Raw genomic sequence first — 20,070 nt, forward strand, 5'->3', positions numbered from 1 at the left:
GCCGAGGAGTTTAGCAGGAAGCAGGTGAGATCTCTCCGGGGCCCAGTCCTCGCTCTGACTCACCCTCCCCACCGTTTCTCCTGAAGAACCCCTGCTCATCTCTGAAGACTGATCTGGCCCCGGAGATCCCTGCGTGATGGGCACCTCCGACTTGCCGTAGATCACCTGCTGTCTCTGACGGACACCTCCCCCCCCCTTGACTGAATCGCGAACTCCCCTGGCAGGGGCCGCTCCTGTGCATCTTTGTAGCACAGCGCCCGGCACATGCTCGGTGCTCATAAATGTTTGTGGAGTGTGAGAATGAATGATTGAACGGGGGCCCTGGGGCACAGTGAAAGTATTAGAAACAACCCATAAAACGTGGCTCAAGCATGTCACAGCTTTGATGCATCAGAAACAAAAAGTGCTGCTGTCAAACACTTAACAAAACACTGGATTCATGAGGGTTTTGCTGGCTGCTTCCAAATTTAGAAGGGTATCAGGGGATGATTTGGCTCGGTTGGAGCTTCCAAAACAAAGCTGCCTGAGTCCGAGTAGATGAAGTAACCAGGGCTCACCTGCAGGGTGGGAGGAAGGCCACGGAGTGGGCAGGGTGAGAGAGACCAGGCCCATGTTCCCGACCTGCCTCTAGCCTGCTCTGTGTTGTTGCAGAAGTGGCTTGGCCTCTCTGAGCCGCCACCGTTTCTTGTCTGTAAAATGTATAAAGGGCATTTGGAGAACCGACTGACACAGATGTGTGTCCAAAGGCCTCAACACTCCCTCTGTGGTCAGCTGATGGCACGCTGCCCGCCCCTCTCCATTCAAGCCGGCAGCAGGGTGTGCAGACACCCAGGGCTCCTTGGTCTTGGAACCCTGTGGCCAGATAGTACAGGCCCCTGCCAGCCCTCCTGGCAGGTCATTTGGGAGAGAGGGCCCGGTGGCAGGGAGGTGTGTGGGAAGTGTTCCCGGTGAGCCTCAGGCAGTGGCAGGACTGTGGACCTGATCCCGTGAAGGAGCTGTCTAATTAGAGGTAGAAGGAACAGAGAGTGAGCTCCCCATCTCTGAGGGTGCAAGCAGTGGCTGGGCACCTCGGGACAGGAATCCTGATCCCCAGTGGCAAAGAATTTAGACCAGCAGATATTGAAAGCTTGTTGAAAGAACCACTGGGTCTTTTCTCTTTCCCCACGTGGAGCCTCAACCTGACCCCTCCAAGGTTATACTCGGTACCGGCAAGACTGACCTTGCTGACACATCCCTCCTCCCAGGATGTTCCTCTAAGACTCCCCATTGCCCTCAGGATCAAGTTCAAGCTTGACCTTGGCATTTAAAGCCCTTGTGGTCTGGACCTGCTGCTGCTCACCTGCTGGCTGTCCCTCCACCACATGCCCTGGACATATTTATCTCCCAACAATGGTCTTCCCATACTCTACTTGGCTACTCAGCTTAGGTGTCACCTCCTCCAGGAAGACTTCCTTGCTTCCATGCTGGCCTTTCTGTTCCCTCAGCCTCTCCATACACATCCACATTGCAGATGAATCATCTATAGGCTCCTCCCACTCCCCTAAAAACCACAAGACCCTTGCGGGCTGGACAGCTCCCTCCTGGGCCCAGCATGGACTCTACACAGAGGCTGCTGTCTCCTGAGCTAGACAGGCACTTTGCAGATTCTGATTTCGGGATACTAAAGCTATCTCAATAAGCTTCTGATTATAAAATCTATGCTCAGGACTCTTCAATAGTTATAGTGTTTTTTTCTGATTTTGAAAGTCATGCATCTTGGGAAATTCAGATTAGTCCAGAAGTGGGGATTTGCTGTTTGGCCGCTGTTTGGCCTATTTGGGTGACAGCATACATTTTTGTTAGGAGTAGCTACCCTTTCCCAGTCTCTACTGGTCAAGTTCTGGTGGTGTTGACTTCATTCCCCGCTGGGAGGCGGTGCCTAGTCCCAAGTGGCCAACCACAGCAGTCGGTTGAGGGGCAGGCACATCTCCAGAGTTGACCAATCGAGGCCGAGACTCAGTTTTGAGACTTGTGTCTGAGCTATCTGGGAAGAAGTCTTGCGTAGTCCTCCGGACAGGCATCTTATCTCCTGTACCAGAGAACCCTATAAGAACACGGGAACAGCCCAGAGGAAGCAGAGCCGAGAAACGGAGAGAGAGACTGGGTTCCGGTAGCAGGGTCTGAGCCCCTGGGTCCAGCTGAGGCCGCCGTACACCTCTGACCTTTACAGTTACAAGCCCACACATTTCATCTTTGTTCAAACCAGTTTGGGCAGGGTTTTCTGTCACTTGTACTTGAAAAGTACCTGAACGATACAAGCAAAAATAAAGTACAACTTGTCTGTATCTCGGCAGCCGGAGGAAACCCCCGTGAACAGTATGATGGCTTTCCTTCTGGGTGTTTCTCTTGGCAGGAGCATGCATCCATTTATATATACATTTTTGTAACAAAAATGAGATCAGACACCATTTTGTAACCTCCTATTTTTCCCTCAACAATGCACCACGGACATGTTTCCATGTCAACAGTATAGATCTATGGCACTGTCTCGACAGCCTCTGAGAACGCCGTTGTTTGGCTGGACCATAATTTATTTAACCATTTCTCACTGATAGATAATTGGGCAGTTTCTAATTTATCACCACCATCCAGAGAGTGCAGTGAACTTACTTGTAAAATGCACATATTTGCTCTTGCTGGATTTTGAATGAGTGAGATTCCACGGTTCCAACAGTTTTGACTTGACGAGTGTACGTCTCTCTGCCTGAGATTTAAGATTCTGTATCTGTCTTTCTGGGCAGGTTTAGTGGTGACCAAGAATAAGCAAATGCAGGGCCAGGTGTCTCCACAACAGTGGCTCCGGTGAGAGTGCTCACCAGCAACGCCAATCAGTCGGTGGGGAGGTAGCTGGGGCTCGGGGTCAGGGATTTGGGTGGTGCTGGCCTGGGGCTAGCTGGCTGTGTACCCCCAGCTAAGCTGTCCACCTCCCTGAGCTTCCATCCCCCAGTGGGGTCTGACTCTCAGTAACAGTGAGGAGAGGAGAGGAGAGGGAAGGGGAGAAGGGAGAAGGGAGGGGAGGGGAGGGGAGGCTAGGGGAGGGGAGGGGAGGAGAGGAGATCCTCAGTGGGCAATCACCACTGAGAGCCCAGGCAGGACATGATGAATACAGAGTAGGCGTCACCTCTGGCGGTCACGGTGGTAACAGCAGCAGCCACTAGTGATGCAACACTGATGTTGTTCTGGCCCTCTACAGGTTTTTTTTGTTGTTGTTGTTGTTTTTGTATTTTTCTGAAGTTGGAAACGGGGAGGCAGAGAGACAGACTCCCGCATGCGTCCGACCGGATCCACCCGACACGCTTACTAGGGGGCAATGCTCTGCCCATCTGGGGCGTTGCTCTGTTGCAACCAGAGCCATTTTAGCACCTGAGGCAGAGGCCACAGAGCCATCCTCAGCACCCGGGCCAACTTTGCTCCAATGGAGCCTCGGCTGCGGGAGGGGAAGAGAGAGACAGAGAGGAAGGAAGGGGGAGGGGTGGAGAAGCAGATGGGCGCCTCTCCTGTGTGCCCTGGCCGGGAATCGAACCTGGACTCCTGCACGCCAGGCCGACGCTCTCCCACTGAGGCAACCAGCCAGGGCCCCTCTACAGGTTTTAACTCACCAAAGCCCCACAACCACCCCCTGACCAAGGTCACACAGCCATTAAGTGGTAGACCTGAGGCGTCACCCCGATCTGCTGATTCCCCGACCCACATCTTTTCTCATTTTACAGGAGAACTGCTCCAGGCTGGAATGTGGAAGCCCTAACACCCCATTTCCCTTCCCAAGTCCTAACACTGAGGACGGACTCCCAATCCAGAAAAGTATGAAGCAGACAGCACAGGTCCCCCGGGTCCCCACACCCCGGAAGGAGCCCTTGCGAGCAGTTTTCAGAAACACACATAGTTCTTACAAAAAAAATGACGTCATGCCCCCTCTGCTGTTTTATAACCTCTTCTCTTTCAACTCTGTGACACACTATGAAGTTCTTTCTGCAACAGGAAACTTAGATCCGTGGCCCCGTTCCTAACACCTGCAGATCCGGGTGCCTAACACCGCAAGGCTGCGGTGAAGGGGTTTAACGAGTCCCCGGTGATAGACAAGCGGGTTCCCAATTGTCTGCTATCAACAGTGCCACAGTGAACACTCTCCAGCAGGCTGGATCCTTGTCATCCTTCAGGTCCCAGCTCAAATGCCGCCTCCATAGAGAAGCCATGAACCATTCCATGTCATGCAAGCCCCCCACTCCGTTCATCTTTATAACATCACCATGTTAACTTCCTTCGCTGCACTGATGGAGTCTCGGCTTATTCAGTTTGTTTGTTTGGGTGACCGTATAATATTTGTTGCTTCCCCGGGCCGTGTGCTCTGTGAGGGGCACAGACTAGCAGAGAACAGCACTCAGTGAAGGCCTTGAGGATGCAGGAATGCCTCTGGGGCAGGTGCCCGTTTCAGGGCCTGGAGACACCCTCTGCCACGCCACCCTCTGGGCCACATCCCAGCACCAGTTCAGGGACCCAGAGATCTGCCAGTCACGGGCTGCTCAGAGCTTCCATGCACCAAGCATGGGTCCCCAGGCCCGAGCAGTGACTGCTTCCCACACAGGGAACACAGGGAGGCCAGAGCCCAGGAGAGCTGGCAGAGAAGCTCCGCCGCTCACTGGCTGTGTGGCCTTGGGCCAGTCCTTTCCTCTCTCAAGCCCTTAGTCCTCTCATCTGGAAAACGGGGCCAGTACTACTGATCTCACAAGGTTGTTCTGAAGGTTAAGGAAGATAAGGGATGTGCTTAGCGCACAGTAGGTCCTCAGGATATTGGAAGTTCAGTCCCACGTGCAGTTAGGTCAGAAGTGAGGTCTGACCCCGTCTCACCTAGATGACCTCTTTTCATCTTGAGTGATTCCGGTTATGGCCTGGCCTCCTCCTCTGGCCTGTGCCTAGGGATGACCCACTCCCATCCTTCTACACTCGTGAAACGGCCAAACACTCTCCTCTGGCCCCTAGTCAGACTCCCAGATGCCTCATCTGCTGCCTGTGGTCACAGATACTGCCCGGCCTCCCAAGCCTGAAAAACGTCTGAGGAGCAACTGGAGGACCCCTGCCCTTCGGGGAGAACTTCCTGGCCCCGAATCCTCGAACATGGGCAGCGATGCCCACCCCACTCAGCCTGCCCGCTGTCTCCTCCCACTTCCTGCACCCGAGCGCTGCGTGGCGAGTCTTCGGCTGCAGGCCCTCCTGCTCTGTAAAACGGGGAATGGTGGAATCCGTGAGGACTCAACGACATAAGCTAAAACACTTAGCAAGAACCTGGCATTTAGAAAGTGCTCAATAAATATTAAGTGTTATTGTTACAATTGCTTTCCAGCTTTTTTTTTTTTTTTTTACTGCGAAATAGAATGCAGAGAGGAAAGGACATAAAACAAGGATGTTTACTGAGAATTGCCACCGAACAGAGTTGTGTAACCACCGTCTGGGTCAGTGACTAGACAGTGCAGCCCCTCCGAAATCACTCACTCCCGAACCCCCTTCCCAATCCTTACAGACTATTTTCTCCACAAAGACAATCCCTTTTTGCCTTTTATAGTGCTATTATTACTATTATTAATAATAAACACCCTTAAAGAAATAACAGCGTGGCTTCTCTGCCCCGACCAAGCCAGGCTCCCGGGCCCCTGGCCACCTCTGTCCTGGGAACGGAGACTTCCCCTCCGATTCCTCTCCTTGGGCTCTGGCTGGTCTTTAAATAACCAGCTTGTTAGCAAAATAGCAGCAGTGACACCTCCCTCGCTGCCGCCCAGGCCTGCAGCTCTCCTTGTGACGCTGACGGCTGCTCCCCCAGCTCGTGCCAAGGAATCCCGTTCTCCGTCACTGGGCCACACATGCTAGGGGCTGCCAGCTCTCTGTGTGCTCAGTGGCCATGATCCCGCCCCCCTGGCTGTGCCTGGCCTGAGGGACAGAGGGGGGCACCGAGGGCAGTAACTCACAGGTAAGACCAGGATATCCACAACTGGGCCGTCTCCTACGGGCCCATGTCTCAGGGGGTTCCCATCAACCTCCCACGGGGGCATCAGGAGTTTAACTGAGACGATGAAGGAAGAAAAAGCACTTAGTGAAATTCCAGGCACATAGTAATTGCTCAAGAAATGCTCAAAGTTATTCAGGAAGCTCCTGGTACATATCTAGTCCCCAGGGAGGACATGCAGGAACTCGGGAACAACCAGGCGAGTTTGCAAATGATGAAAAGCACTCACAGTTCTCAGGCTGAAATGTTCTCATCACTCCTTTTCCTGCAACGGGTTCTCAGCCAAATGCGACCGCTGTCTGCAGTCCCTACAATAAGCTAGGGGGCGGGCCAGGGGAGCTGGGTTGGGGGCAGCTAATTAATAGGGACCGTGTCACGGTTATTACTAACAAGGCTGGTGCTACATGAGTAGGCAGCTCTTTGCTCTTGAAGAAGCACTTCTACTTACATTATCTCCAGCGAACTTCACGGGTGTTTTTTTTAAATTATCCTATCACATTTGTATTTGATACATACTGACCTGTCTTTTCCCTTCTCATAACTATCTAACCAGGGAGGCTAGGCAGCTGTTGGCAGAGGAGAGACTAGAGACCAGAGGAGCTGCCCACCCTGCTGAAGACTGGAGCTGACTGCACATTCTCTGGGGTCCCCAAGGACCAGCAGCTAAAAGGCCAAGGGGCTCAGGGGTCCCCATGATGTCTGGGTGGAGGGAGGTGAGGGAGCCTTCTCTCCTCTCCCTTTCTTCCTCCTCCTACAACTATTTACTGCACACCCACTGTCTGCCAGGCGCCGGGCCAGGTGCTGGCCATCAAGTGGGGGGTGAGGCAGTTATTTCTCCCCCTCGGGGAGCAGAGACCATATGAACAGGCAGATCGTAAGCCAACGGTCCCTGCTGAGCGGTGGCTGGGTGACCCTGGGCAAGCCCCTGGACTCATTTGGGACTTGGCCTCTTTGTGAACTGGACTAACCACATGTGCAGCCTGGCAGGTGGCGGTGGGATGAGACACGGGAACACGGCGAGTGTCAGGTGCTGTGCTAGCACCGAGCGGGGGGTGACTTTGGAATCGTGGTGGGAAAGATGACAGGACCAGGCTTGGGGCGCTGTGGGCAGGGCTGGGCTGCACATCCTCAGGACAGTCAGGGAGACCACCGGGCCCTGCACCTGACCCCGTGCTGGGGTCAGTCCAGGTGGGAACTGGAAGAATGTGGGCAGAGCAGACTGGAGGGGCAGGAACGACAGGGCTCCCCAAGATTTGGGAACTCGGATGGCTGCCCCTCAGCCCCAGCACGGCTCACCCCTCCCCTTCCCTTCCTGAGCCCGTGTCACTAACTGTCCCAGCCCCTTGGGTGTGGCCAGGGCTGTCCTTGGAGGTGGACAGAGCTGGGCCAGCTGTGCATCCTCAGACAAGGGGCTTCCCCTCTCTGTTCCCTCTATAAAAAGGAAGCTGTCGCCATGCCCACATCTTCGGCTGTTGGGAGGACTGGATAAGACAAGCAGTGAGACTACAAACTGAGCTCTCACTGAGGTCCCTTCGCCAGCATGTCGGTGTCACGGGGCGGGAAAGCCAAGCCTTTGCCAACTGTGCTGAACACGGTGGGCGAGTGAGCAGCCCCGCTGTGTGCCCAGGCCGGCAGACGCAGGTACTCACCGACCAGGGAGCCACGTGCGGAGGGGAGGCAGGAGCCAGTCGGGGACCAGCGGGCGTCACCTCAGGAGCAGGCGCTGGACCTGGGGCGGGCACACACATCCCTCTGGGCACTCAATCAGAAGTGCTGGCAGCAACCAGTGTGGGGACAGGGGTCCTCCAGTGCCAGGAGTGACCAGCTTCTGAGCATCAGGCACCTGGCAGAGAGGCGGCACCAGCGCCTGCAGAAGTTGAGGAGAATGCCAATTAGGAGGCGCCCAGGATAAGCTCTCTACCTTGAGACCCTTGTACTGGCCCTGGCGACGCTGGGGAAGGGGGCACCAGGCAGCAGTCTTAAAACCCGAGTGTTTGTACACTACATTTTCCTAAGCACTCTGGTGTCCTGGCTCATGTGGGCCCCACACTGTTTTTCAGAAGTGTATCTGCATATCATACATATTTACGATGCCTTTCCCACCACCTACAGAATCCCCACAGCAGCCGAATTCACACAGCAGTGGGGGAAGCTTGGCTTCAAAGGCTCTGATCCTCTCTGTCTTGTTTCTCCCTTATCTCCCCTGACTGGGGGCAGTCAGGAAGGCCACACAATCCTGAGTTCGAGTCCCAGCTCAGGCCCTCACTTACTGAATGACACTGGGGCTACAGCTGTCCTGTTCTGAGTGTCAGTGTCCTCGCTTGTCAAATGGTACAAAGACTGCCTCCTCTGAGGTTACAGGGAGGATTTAAAGAATAATGCACGTTGAATACCTGGCTGAGAGTAAGTGCCTGAAAAAGACCCTTCAAAGAGGCTCTGTCCCTGTCTCTTGTGCTCAGAGCAGGAGGCCCTTCATTGCATCACTCCCTCCACCACCCACCTCCATCACCCCCTCTATCACCCCCTCCACCACCCACCTCCATCACCCCCTCTATCACCCCCTCCACCACCCCTCTATCACCCCCTCCACCACCTCCTTCATCACCCTCTCCATCACCCCTCTATCACCCTCCACCACCCACCTCCATCACCCCCTCCACCACCTCCTTCATCACCCCTCCACCACCCCCTCCACCACCCACCTCCATCACCCCCTCCACCACCTCCTTCATCACCCCTCCATCACCCCCTCCACTACCTCCTTCATCACCCTCTCCATCACCCCTCTATCACCCTCCACCACCCCTCCATCACCCCTTCCACTACTCCTCCATCACCCATCACCCCTCCACCACCCCTCCATCACCCATCACCCCCTCCACCACCCCCTTCACCATCCATCACCTCTCCATCACCCCTCTATCACCCCTCCATCATCCATCACCCCCTCCACCACCCCTTTATCACCCCCTCCACCACCCCTCCATCACCCCCTCCATCACCTCCCACATAACACATCTTGGGCAACAGGCAAAGGGAGGCCAGGTGTCCTCTCCACCCACTGCTCCTGCTTGGATCTTTAAATCTACAGGAACCCGGCCCTCCTGGGAGAGGAGAGGGGCTCGCACAGTCCACACCCTGCTCCCAGCAGCCTCTGGCTGCCTTGGAGGCCTCAGTGGAAACCCCCACCCTCCACCCTCTCATTCTGCAGGTGGGGAAGCTCAGACACAGTGGGAATCAATCCTGTGGGGGTCAGCGATCCAAGAGGCTGGGCTGGGATCTGAACCCCGACTCCCACCTCTCAGCCCTGGAGGGGAGGCACAAGGGTCAGTTCACAGGAAGGATATGGAGAACGGGGTCATCGATGGTGGGGGAGGGTCACCTTTCTCTCCTGGTCACCCCAGGGCCCTGGAAAGCCCTCATATCTCTAACCTCCCTGTATTCACACCTACTCTGTGCCACGCCCCTAACAGGCTTGACTGCATCTCTTTTTTTTTTTTTTAAGAGAGAGACAGACAGATAGGAAGGGAGAGAGATAAAAAACATCAATTCAGAGTTGTGGCACCTTAATTGTTCATTGGTTGCTTTCTCATATGTGCCTTGACAGGGGGTTCCAGTCAAACCACTGACCCCTTGCTCAAGCCAGCAACCTTGGGGTTTTGAACCTGGTCCTCAGCGTCCCAGGCCAATGCTCTATCCACTGTGCCACTGCCTGGTCAGGCTTGCCTGCATTTCCTTCTTCCCCCAGCCCTACAATGTTATCCTTGCTTTTCAAAGGAGAAACAGGCCCAGGGAGTTTCAGTGCTTACCCATGGGCACACATACACCAAGGAAGAGGCAGAGCATCCAATTCCAGGACCCCGCACTTAACTCCATGCTGCCCTGCCTCCCCCAGAGGGAAACCACCAACCAGGACACATAGGCTAACCCCATGCTGCCCTGCCTCCCCCAGGGGGAAACCTCCGACCAGGACACATAGGCATGACCCCATGCTGCCCTGCCTCCCCCAGGGGGAAACCTCCAACCAGGACACATAGGCTAACCCCATGCTGCCCTGCCTCCCCCAGGGGGAAACCTCCAACCAGGACACATAGGCATGACCCCATGCTGCCCTGCCTCCCCCAGGGGGAAACCTCCAACCAGGACACATAGGCTAACCCCATGCTGCCCTGCCTCCCTCAGGGGGAAACCTCCGACCAGGACACATAGGCATGACCCCATGCTGCCCTGCCTCCCCCAGGGGGAAACCTCCAACCAGGACACATAGGCATGACCCCATGCTGCCCTGCCTCCCCCAGGGGGAAACCTCCGACCAGGACACATAGGCTAACCCCATGCTGCCCTGCCTCCCCCAGGGGGAAACCTCCAACCAGGACACATAGGCATGACCCCATGCTGCCCTGCCTCCCCCAGGGGGAAACCTCCGACCAGGACAGATAGGCATAACCATCTGGATGAGAAGAGTTTAAGCAACAGGACAAGAAAATACCAAAGTCCAAAAAATTCTGAATTAGTGGACACAAATTCTTAAAGATGCGTAAAAGATTTCAAGATGCACCATGGGGCGTGAAAATGCCAGTGCGTGAAAACCAGGGTTTGGGAGGGCGCGTTCCCAAGCAAGTCGGGACTTTTAGCCAAAACCAGCGAGAGCCCAAAGCCGAAGGGAGAGAGGTGACGGCAGAGAGGCGTCCCGTGCAGGGCAGTGGGGCAGTGGTCTGGGTCTGGGGGCCCGAGACCTGTCCTGGAGTCCCCCTGCATCCTGAGGACCAGAGCAACTCCTCTCCCGGCTTCCCCACTTACAGCAGGTAGGAGAAGCACACAGACAGTCTCTCAGGTCCCTGCCAGCTCTGATGGCATTTAGATTCTGGGACTTCCAACGTGAACAAACCTTGAGAACATTATGTGAAGTAAAAAAAGCCACAAAAGACCCCAGAGTGAGTAATTTTACTTCCAGGAAATGTCCAGAACAGGCAGCTCTGCAGGGACAGAGAGGAGCTGAGTGGTTGCCGGTGGGGGGCCCTGGGAGGGGACGACAGCTAAGATGCTCCTGGTCTCCTTCTGGGATAATGAAAATGTTCTGAAATGAATCATGGTGATAGATACATAACTCTGTGAATATACTAAAAACCACTGAACTGTACACTTTAAATGGATAAATTGTATAGTATGTGATTCTATTTCAAAAAAGCTGTTATAACAATCTAACACTAAAAAAAAAAAAAAAAAAAAAAAAAAAAAAAAGGATTCTTAGGCTTCCAGATGGGTAGCTATTCTCTGGGAGTCTGCAGCCCTCTCAGGGTTCTTCTGCTAGGGCCTAGAAAACCAGGGAGTATTTCCCAAGAAGCACCCCATGTCTCCCAGGACCTCAATCCCAGAGGCCATTGCACTTCACATTTACCTCCTCCAGGAAGCCCTCCCTGACCTCTCAGCTAGGTCAGCTCCCTGGTTCCTGGCTCCTAGGATTCCATGGTTTGTCCTTCTTAGGCCACTTAGGGTGCTGATATGAGGAAATCATTACCACGATTACTGGTTGACCCTGCTTCCTTCCTCCAGCAGACTGGGAACTCCGTGACAGCAGGGATCACTGTCACTGAGCATCACTGTCAAACACTGAGTGCACACAGTAGGTGCCCTAGAAATGGTTGCTGAGTGAATGAATAGATCAAAGTTCCAAACCCTGTGATGCTTCTGGTCCTAGCTCCACCACACTCCGGTTGACTGACAGCAGCAGGTCGGGTAACCCGACAGTCTCGACGCCTACCTCATAGAGTAGCCAGGGATTAAACGGGATAACGAACATGGAGAGTACTTTGTGAAGTGGTTCCTCCCATAGCTGCCCCCATCTTGGTTGATGGAACCCCCTCCTTCCAGTCACTCAGGCCCAAATCCTGGAGTCATCCTTGACGCCTCTCTTCCGCTCACCCTCCACATCTATGTCCACACCATCGGCCACTCCTACTGGATCCACCGTCACAGTCTACCAAGGAGCTGATGCCCAACCTGCTCTGTCCCCTCCACTGTGAACTGAGCCATCGTCATCTCCTGCCTGGGTCCTTTGTGCCCTCTCTCGTCTCCTGCTTCTGCTTTTGCTCCTGACACTGAAGCCAGAGGAAGCAGATTCTGTCCCTATGCTCTAAAGCAGGGGTCCCCAAACTTTTTACACAGGGGGCCAGTTCACTGTCCCTCAGACTATTGGAGGGCCAGACTATAAAAAAAACTATGAACAAATCCCTATGCACACTGCATATATCTTATTTTAAAGTAAAAAAACAAAACAGGAACAAATATAACATTTAAAATAAAGAACAAGTAAATTTAAATCAACAAACTGACCAGTATTTCAATGGGAACTATGCTCCTCCACTGACCACCTATGAAAGAGGTGCCCCTTCCAGAAGTGAGGCGGGGGCCAGATAAATGGCCTCAGGGGGCCGCATGTGGCCCGCGGGCCGTAGTTTGGGGACCCCTGCTCTAAACCCTCCATGGCCTCACTTCACCTCAAGTAAACGTTGACGGCCCTAAAGATGCCCCAGGCACCGCCTAGAGATACTACCTCCAATTCTCCTCTCTACTCTCTGCGTCCTCCCTTTGTCCCAGCTACAATGGCCTTGGTGCTGATCCTCAAATATACCAGCTGTACTGCTGCCTCAGGGCCTTTGCACTTGCTCTTTCTCTGCCTGGAATGTTGGTTGCCCAGATGTTCCGTAAGCCTTACCCATCCCTCCTTACCTCCTCAGATCTTTGCTGAAACCTGACCTTGTCAATGAGAGGCCATGCAGCATAGTGGTTAAGAATCATAACTTCTGAAGGGCATGGGCTTGAGGTGAAATCCAGGCTCTGCTAGTTACATAGCTGAGTGACCGCATGCAAGTTTCTTATCTATGACTCGGTTGCTCATTTCTAAAATGGGAGTGATTACAGCACCCTCATAGGTTGTTGGGAGGGTTAAATGAATTCAGTGAGCACAACTTCCATGTCTGCTGACACTCAACCCCCTCCCACTCCACCTGACATTCCCAGGGCCTGTCCCTCCCTGCTTTGCCGGTCTCCTCCGGCACCTGCCACTATATAACAGGACATGTAAACGAGTGATTTATCCTGATTATCGCCTGCCCTCCCACTAAAATGTCAGCCCCAAGAGGCAGAGAGCTTTTCTCTTCGGTTTACGGCCAGATCCCCAGTGCCCTAGCACAGCACCTGGCATGGGGAGGTGCTCAGCGAAGACTTTGCTCAACAAATATTTTCAATGCTGAATAAATAGTGACTGACTAATTGCCATGAGCTCTGGCTTTCCCCTCCTTCCTGCCACCGACATGTTTCTCTCCAGCCCAGCCAGAGCTCTAGGTCCGCAGAGCCCAGATTCCCACGGGCAGTCCTGCCTGCCATGGTGTGGACACCTCACGCTCTGTGTGTCCAGGGCCTGGTCGGTGACCTTCCCTGGAGACCTCACCCTCTAGCATCACTGCCCAACCTGGTACCTGGTACCTGGTCCTGGCTCACCTCTTCGGTAACCAAGAAGCCAGGAGGCTCCCAGTCCCCTCCCCCCTTCACCCTCATCCCCTCACATGTAAAACCCAAGATCATGTCCTATATTTTTAAACCCTCCTAAATCTCTCTCAAGTCCCTTCCTTTTTATCCCCAGTCATGTCCCAGTCCCAGCCAAGCCCCACCTCCTGTCAGTCATGTCCCAGGCCCAGCCAAGCCCCACCTCCTGTCAGTCATGTCCAAGGCCCAGCCAAGCCCCACCTCCTGTCAGTCATGTCCCAGGCCCAGCCAAGCCCCACCTCCTGTCAGTCATGTCCCAGGCCCAGCCAAGCCCCACCTCCCGTTCAGACCACCGCGCGGGCCTCCTCCCCGGGCACCCCGCCGCCTCCCTCGCGGGTTTCTGTGCAGCCTCCGGGAGGATCTTTTCAAAACACACGCGGAATAAAAGGCGCGCTCTGCAAGCGTGAAAAATCAAATCCTCGTTACTCAACACACAAATCGACGGGAGCTTTTCAAGAGACTTCGACTCAGGGCTCCGCAAATAATAAACGGCCTCCCCGGGCCCAGGTAAAATGGTATTGGTTGTACAAAAATTTAATTTACAAAATGGGTTTACCTTTTAGCTCAATAAATATTTGTGGAGTTGAACTGAAGTGGAAAAACAGTTTTTAGAAATAGCATTGATGGCGTTCCCTCACACAGCAGGGGCTTCTCACGCCCCCCACCTTGCTTTTATTCCTCTCAGCGAACCAGGCAGGCGGCGACGACTCCAGTGTTCAGATGAGGCAACTGAGGCCCAGAGAGGGGAGGTGACTTGTCCAAAGTAACACAGCTCCCAAATCCCCCTGCCACATCCTCCCAGAACCTGGAGGCTGTGGCCACAAGGGCCAGCGGGACAAGGAGAACACGCTGAGCGGTCTGCTCCCCAGCTGGTGGCCGCGGGCTCCGAGGGTCTCAGAGCCCCTGCACAAAACTTGCTCAATCCCCGCTCCCTGCCTCTCTGCCTGTTCGGTCTACCTGCTCAGGGTCACTGTTCCCCAGGCTGGTCGCAACCCTGTCGCCCGTTACGACCCACCTCTAGCACTGAGTCCCTCCAGCCCTGGCTGCTGGGACACACTGCCTGCAGTGACTTCTGGTTCTTCCTGATGTGGCCGTGTCCTTGCCCTGTGCGCTGTGTTCTACCTTCGGGGCCGTGGTTCCTTCGCCTCCTCTGATGGCTGCTGTGCTCCCTCCAGCCCCTGAGTCCTGAGTCCACGTGGACTTCCTACGCCTCTCTAGGCAGCCTGGCCTCGCATCTGAACCCGATTGAGGCTCATCTCCCAAACACGTGGACATGAATTATCAAGGTACCAAGGAGTGCTTTTGTGCAATGATGGAAACGCACTCATTTGCACCATCCAATGGTAGCTGTGGGCCCCATGTGGCTACTGAGCATCTGAAATGTGCCTAGCGCAACTGAAGGATTGAATTTTAAATGAAATGAAATTTAACTAGCCATATGTGGCTTGTGGCCACCCTGCTGGATAGCACAAGACCAGACAGCTGTCAACATTCTCAACCCTGAGACTGCATTTCCAAACGCTCACACTTTCTGAGACGCAACTCAAAAAGCATTCTGACATTTTGGAGAAAGATTTCTACCATGTACTGGTCCTTGCTTTAATAAACCAAGGCTACCCAGCACCCACAAGTTAAATGCTTTTTGTACAAATTCAAGGTCATTTAAGTAAGAGCTGCCAAACTCCTGCTCCACGCCAGGCAGTGAGCCAGATGTGAAAACTGACACACTTGTTCCTGTCCCCGGGGGGGCGCAGGCTGGTGGAGGAAATGTCCTACATTAGGGTCTGCGACAGAGTGGGTGGGTGCCAGGACGAGGTTCATACACGGTCTGGGAAGCCGGGGGGTGGACGGGGTGGCTAGCTCAGCAGGGGGCGTCCAGGATGGCCGCACAGAGGAGGGAACATCGATTGACATGGTGTCACAGTATTTCACAGGTTGCAAGGCCCGCCCACAACCACTGTCCCATCTGCCCCCACGATGGCCCTGTGATGGAGTCCGGGCCTGGCCTGGCCTCTGGCTTTCTGGGCACTGGATTCACATGAGCACACACTGCTGGAATGGGCACTGAGGGCAGGCCACAGCAGTAAGCTCTGGGAGCCGGAAGCCAAGACCCTCGCAGTGGGCGAGGGCAGAGCAGGCTTGGTCTCCCAGGCCAGCGCTCACCTGGACCCCTTACACCTGCTTCTTGGGCAGGTTCACCTGGGACTCAGCCTGCTGCTGCTCAAACTTGGTTCAGTCGAGGACATGGGAATCAGATGTTCCCCAAAGCCTCCAAAGGGCCAGTCTTGTAAATCCCTAGACCTTCTGCAGTTCTGACAGGACCCCGCCGCCCCTCACTGGCCGTCTGGCCTCCTCTCAGCTGGCCCGCTGGCGTCCAGAGGCCACGGCAGGTCTTCAGTTAACGACGTTTCCCTGTAATCCGTCATTTCAGTCCGCCACGCTCAGGGCGCGTTGCAGCGGCCGCTGTCACTGCCCTACTTTCCCTGTCCCTGGGTCCTTCTCTGAGCTCATGCGTGCTTCATTCTGTCCTCCTTGGAAGACATTTCTCTGCACTTCCTGGAGGTGCTCCTGCCTGGGGGCCTGGGAAGTTCCAGCCTTTCCATTCTCCCCTTGTTAACATGGAGTCCAGAGGGTCCCTCATTCAAAGCCTGAAGCCCCTCCGGTTCCTCATGGTGGCTTTGGGGCAGAGGGCAGGGAGTGCCTACTCTGTGCACGCCCCAAACCAGGCCACATGGAGGGCAATGGGATGAGTTAGTCAGCAGGGGTGGCAAATATGCAAACAGGCATGGCAGTCCAAGGGATGGAAGCCCCGGGGCCCACGGGAGCCCTGACCAACCTGGGGGGCAGAGAAACATCAAACAGGAGGTGAGGCTCTGGCTGGGCCTGGGAGGTGCCCAGGGTCTGCTAGGTGCACAGAGTGAGGAAGGGCACTGAGGCAGAGAGAGAGGGACAGAGCCTGCTGTCTGGGCACTGGGAGTACTTCTGCACAGGTGGGTACTGGTGTGTGCGCTCCGGGGAAGAGGGGCAGGAGGGAGACGGGGCTGGAAAAGCAGGCGGGGGCCCCATCACGAGGGCCCTGCAATCCCAGTGCCGGGAGTGTGGTCATTCCCCTGGGAGCAGTGGGAGCCCCAGGGCTGAGTCAGGTCTGGGTGGTAGAAGCGTCACCAGCAGCATCGTGGGGCAGCCCAGAGGCGGCGGTGTGATCCAGGGAGGGCTGACAGTGCTCTATCTAGGGCAGGGCACCCGGGCGGCTGGGTTCAGGACTTGGGGCTTATTAGATGTGGGGGTTGAGGTACAGGAACTCAAGGATGACCCCCAGGTTTCTGCTCTGAGTGACTGGGGGATTCAGTGAATACAGTAGTCCCCCCCTCGTCCGTGAGGGGTACACTCCAAAACCCCCAGCGGATGCCTAAAACCGCAGATAGTGCCAAACCGTATATACACACCATTTTTCCCTACATACCTACCTATGATGAAGTTGAATTTGTCAATTAGGCACAAGAAGAGATTAACAGTAAGCCATAATAAAATAGAAAAGTTACAATAATATACTGTAATACAAGTCATGCAAATATGATCTCGTTTCCAAAATATCTTAATTGTACTGAACTCGCTTCTTCACTTAAAAGGAGCACTTTACAGCTTCTCTGTGGCATATCCAAATTGCCAGCAACACTACTCAGGCACCTTGGGGCCATTCTTAAGAAAAACAAGGGCTACTTGAACACAAGCACCGCGACACTGTGACAGCTGATCTGATAACCCAGACAGCTGCTAAGTGACTAAGAGACGGGTAGCACATACAGTGTACAGACAGTGGATAGAGGGATAGTTCTTGTCCCGGGAGGGACACAACAGGACAGCATAGGATTCCATCATGCTGCTCAGAATAGTGCGCGACTTAAAACTCATGAATTATTATTTCTGGACTTTTTCATTTAATATTTTTGGACCATGGTTGGCCGTGGGTAACTGAAACCATGGAAAGCAAAACCACAGATAAGGGGAAGGTAGTAATGACCTAAGCTTTTGGCTATAAGTCAGCAAACTTTTCCTTAAAGGACCAGTGGTAACCATCTTAGGCTTGTTGGCCATTCGTTGCTCCAAAGCTGCACAGATGACACAGAAGTGAACGGGCATGGCTGTGTCCCAACAAGGTTTGCAGAAAAACAGGCTGGCCATGGCCATGGTTTGCTGACCCTTGAGCTATAAACAATAATAACAAGAAAAGCCATCTGATGCTGGCTTTAACAATAAAGTGAATTAATCAACCTATATGACTGAAAAAAGTCCAGAATATTTGTGGACTTCAGGCACAGTTCAATCAGGGTTCCAGCTCTGTTTTGTTAATGTTTTCTTATCCCAGTCCTTATCAGCTCCATCCTAAATCTGGCTTCTGGCATGTACGCAAAATGGCTGCAGCTGTGCCAGACAACACTTTCCCAGCAGGAGGAAGGACTTCTCTTCCCACCCAAGGCCTCAGAGTAACTGTGATTGGACTTGCTTATGTCACATGTCTGTCCAGGGACCAATCATCGTGCCTGGGGAATGGAACACACTGATTGGCTTAACCACAGTCACATGCTCAATCTCTGAGTCTGGGAGGAAGAGTCAGTTTCTCTGGAACCACATGGCTGCCCAATGGAAATCAGGGTCTGGTAGGATGGTGGAAGCAAGGGAGGAATGCAAGAGAAACAAAAGCATATATCCCCACAAAGACTCATATGTGGATGTTCATAGCAGCATTATTCATAATAGTTCAAAATCCAAATACCCGGTGAACAAATAAACAAAATGTTATATAGCCATAAAATTCAGCACCAGAAGAGAATGAAGTACTGATACATGCAACAACACAGAGGAACATAAAGAATAATGGCTAAATGGAAGAAGCGAGACACAAAGACTACATGGGGTACATGGCCGTTTACGTGAACTTTCTAGGACAGGTAAAACTACAGAGACAGAAAGCAGGTCAGCGGTTGCCTGGGGTGTGAATATGTGAGGGCAGACTGACCGCAAATGCGCACAAGAAACTTTGGGAGGGTCCCGAGGGCTGCACGACTGTATAAACTAAAATTCAGCAAAATGAACCCTCAAGTGAACTTGCCTGACCTGTGGTAGCGCAGTGGATAAAGCGTCGACCTGGAAATGCTGAGGTCGCCAGTTTGAAACCCTGGGCTTGCCTGGTCAAGGCACATACGGGAGTTGATGCTTCCAGCTCCTCCCCCCTTCTCTCTCTCTGTCTGTCCTCTCTCTCTCTCTCTGTCTCTCCCTCTCCTCTCTAAAATGAATAAATAAAAAAAATTTAAAAAAAAATAAGTGAACTTTAGGGTATGCAAACTATACCCCAAAGAAGCTGTTATTTAGAAAGGTTGAAAGGAGGCAAGAAGGTGCTGGGTGTAGCCATCAGGGCCCACGCAGAGGAGGACGGTGCCCCTCACTAGTCAGGGGCCAGGGTGGTAGGGGCAGGCCTGAGCGGAAGTGCTGAGATCGCTTTGGACAGGCTGAGGAAGGGAGGCTTCTGGTACGTAGGAAATGCCATCCATGGGAGCTCAGGGGAAAAGCCAAGGATGGAGCTGGGGGTGTGGGGACTGTGGGTGTTCAGAGGGACACTGAGCAGTGGCAGATGATGAGTCCTGCAGAGGGTGTGGTCTGAGAAGGAAAGGCAGCCAGGACAATGTCCTGAGAAACAGAAACACTTGAGGGACTAATGGAGGGAGAGAAGTCAGCAAAGGTGGTGAGATGGGACAGCCGGACAGGCGGGGCTCACAGTTCCCACAAGCTGTGGCGGGGTGGTCGGGGCCTGTGTCACTGCCCAGAGCCCAGGGTGGGGAGGACCGAGCTGAAACAAGGAGGTTCTGGTGGTCTGGGTGAGAGCAGTGACCACACAGGGGTGGGGTGGGATGCAGGCTGCAGCGGGGGAGGGGGAGCTGGAGTCAGTGAGCGTAACCCACACCCCTGGGCAGCGCAGCTGGGAGGAGAAGGCGGGAGCGGGGGAGCTGGCAGCCCCGTGAAAACAAAAGGCAGAAGCAGCAGGTTAAGGAAAGTGGAGGCAGCGGGCATGGTCTGCACTCCTGACTGGTGTCACTGGGAAGAGACACCGCAGTGTGGGGGCAGATGCAGCCACTCCGAGCTCTGTCATATGCTCCTGGAACCAGGCAGACTGCCTGACACCTCTGCCACCACGTCCCAGTGAGCCGCTACTCACTCTGGGGGACGGCTCACGCTGGGGCTGGCTCCTGACATGACTGGGGACCACTGCCCGGCAACCAGGACAAGTGGTAGCTGCATCTCAAGGTCGCAGCGCCCAGGGCCAGGCTGAGCACGGAGGTGACATTGAATGGAGCACAGAGGACGGCTCTTAGTCTCCCAGGCACTGGAGTTCTGGCCTTTTCTCCCGACACGGGCCAGCAGGTCCTGGCTTTCTAAGACAAATTGTGTGTTGTATGATTTCTCTGTGGGTACATCAAGTGGAAATGCTCCGGGCA

The 20,070-nt window shown here is 54.1% G+C and overlaps 1 protein-coding gene across 1 annotated transcript in view; it reads right to left on the reverse strand.

Moving 5' to 3' along the window:
* DLGAP4 (DLG associated protein 4) overlaps positions 1-20,070 on the reverse strand; it is a 175,422-nt gene that overhangs the window by 111,210 nt on the left and 44,142 nt on the right. The window contains exon 2 of the mRNA XM_066383918.1: positions 7,684-7,901. The gene's annotated coding sequence lies outside the window, so the exon portion shown is untranslated. The remainder of the gene's footprint in view (positions 1-7,683; positions 7,902-20,070) is intronic.

Source organism: Saccopteryx leptura, chromosome 5, assembly GCF_036850995.1.
Source record: "Saccopteryx leptura isolate mSacLep1 chromosome 5, mSacLep1_pri_phased_curated, whole genome shotgun sequence".
Taxonomy (NCBI): domain Eukaryota; kingdom Metazoa; phylum Chordata; class Mammalia; order Chiroptera; family Emballonuridae; genus Saccopteryx; species Saccopteryx leptura.